Source organism: Gadus chalcogrammus, chromosome 16, assembly GCF_026213295.1.
Source record: "Gadus chalcogrammus isolate NIFS_2021 chromosome 16, NIFS_Gcha_1.0, whole genome shotgun sequence".
In the NCBI taxonomy this organism is placed as follows: domain Eukaryota; kingdom Metazoa; phylum Chordata; class Actinopteri; order Gadiformes; family Gadidae; genus Gadus; species Gadus chalcogrammus.
In genome coordinates, this window is record NC_079427.1 from 21714943 (window position 1) to 21716788 (window position 1846).

The following is a 1846-nucleotide window of genomic DNA, read 5'->3' on the forward strand; positions in this document are numbered from 1 at the left end:
TGTGCTGAATTATGTTGATGGGCTGTCAGGGCGGGGTGGTGGGTGACGCATGGCCTCAGGGGCACTACATCTCCCACGCACCGGGCTGAGACACAGAGTTTGGGGTGGAGCTTGCAAAAGCCGACACTCGGTACACCAAATTGGTAGCAAGAGCTTGTGGTTCCACAGATCGCTGCAAGTAATCCTTCTTCTTGGAGCACCCATTTGGCCTGGAGTAAGTACTCCATGGGGGTGCCATGGGTTACCAGCTGTCTCTATTCCCCGCTCAGGTGGTCGACATTGCTGTCCCATCGGTTCAGTCTCATCTCCGCCGGTTAGCAAGATTTGAAGGACGTTCATTCCGCCCATGGCCACTCAGCTGACCATAACCAGCGCATCGCTGTCTGCTACCGGTCCCAGGCCCCCTAACTACCTCCCAGGGAAGAGGGTTTGGCTTTCCTCAAGTGACCTAGCCCTCAAGACGTTTTACAAGAAACTCACCCCCTGATTTTTGGGCCTTTTTGGGGTCAGAAATCCCACAGTGGTCAGACTCAGGTGGCCTTCCAATGTGGAGGTTCATCCCACCTTCCATGTTTCTCAGTTAAAGCCTGTTTCCACCAGCCCTTTGTCCCCCCCGGTTGCAGCTCCTCCACCACCCCGCATCATCGATGACCACACGGCCTACAGCGTCCGGCGGCTGCTGGACGAGCGCCATCGGGGACAGGGTCCACCAATACTTGGTGGATTGGGAGGGTTGGTATAATTCAACCTCTATTGTCTGCGTCTGCGCTTGGGTTCCCCCCTTTCGATCATAACAGGGTGTGCCATAACAACCAAGAGGCTGGACTACTCATCCATAATTATTTGGCCAAACATAATCACATTAGTAAAGGTTGACATAAGATCTGTTTCAGGCAGTTCAGGAGAGGTGTTTTCTGTGGGAGAGACACCCCTGGCGTGGGGCTGAGAGATGTGTAACTAAGCAGACCTTATACATGGATAAAAAAGTTACATAACACACTAAAGGAATGGGGAAAACCAAAAAGATAATATAACCCTTTAACAACTCGCCTGAGTCAAGCGTATTTCCAAGCTCAGCACTTGTCGTTGTTACAGAAGCACATAACAATAACATTAGGAAGAGGAGTGTTAGCTGACACTCTGATCAGTTTAACTTTTATGCCCCTGCAATTCAATTCACTTTTACCTGTGTTGGACTATGGTGATCTTTTGTATGCATACCTCTACACAGTATCTTCATATGGTTGACACAGCTTACCATGCTTCTTTGAGGTTCATCACAAATTGTAAAGCTCTGACTCACCATTGTGAGTACTGTCAGGTAGGATGGCCTGCATTGACCACCCGTAGGCTCTGTCATTGGTACACTTTCATATATAAGGCAATTATTGGTCTGCTCCCAATCTACAATGCGTCCTTATCGCGCAGAAAAGAGCTGGAAAGTATTCTTTGCGCTCTTACGACTTTTTTATACTGTCGGTCCCTATGCCCGTACGGAAAATGGCAAAAGGGCTTCTGTGTATTCTGCACCCAAGGCATGGAATACGTTGCAGGAAAAGTTGAAACTGAACTGTTTTCCATGAAATGCTTTTAGATCCAAAATGAAAGACTTAGAGGCAGATTCTTTAAGATTTCATTGTTTTTAATGTCCATGGTTGCGAGTTCCCTATTCTAACTTCTTTTAGTAATTCTTGAATGTTTCCTATTTTGTCTTCTGTCTGTAACTACGTGTGCTTTGTATGCTGCTGCCTGTCTTGGCCAGGTCTCCCTTGAAAAATAAATGTTTAATCTCAAAAGGACTTTGCTGATTAAATAAAGGTTAACCAAAAAAAAAAATAGCCCTAGC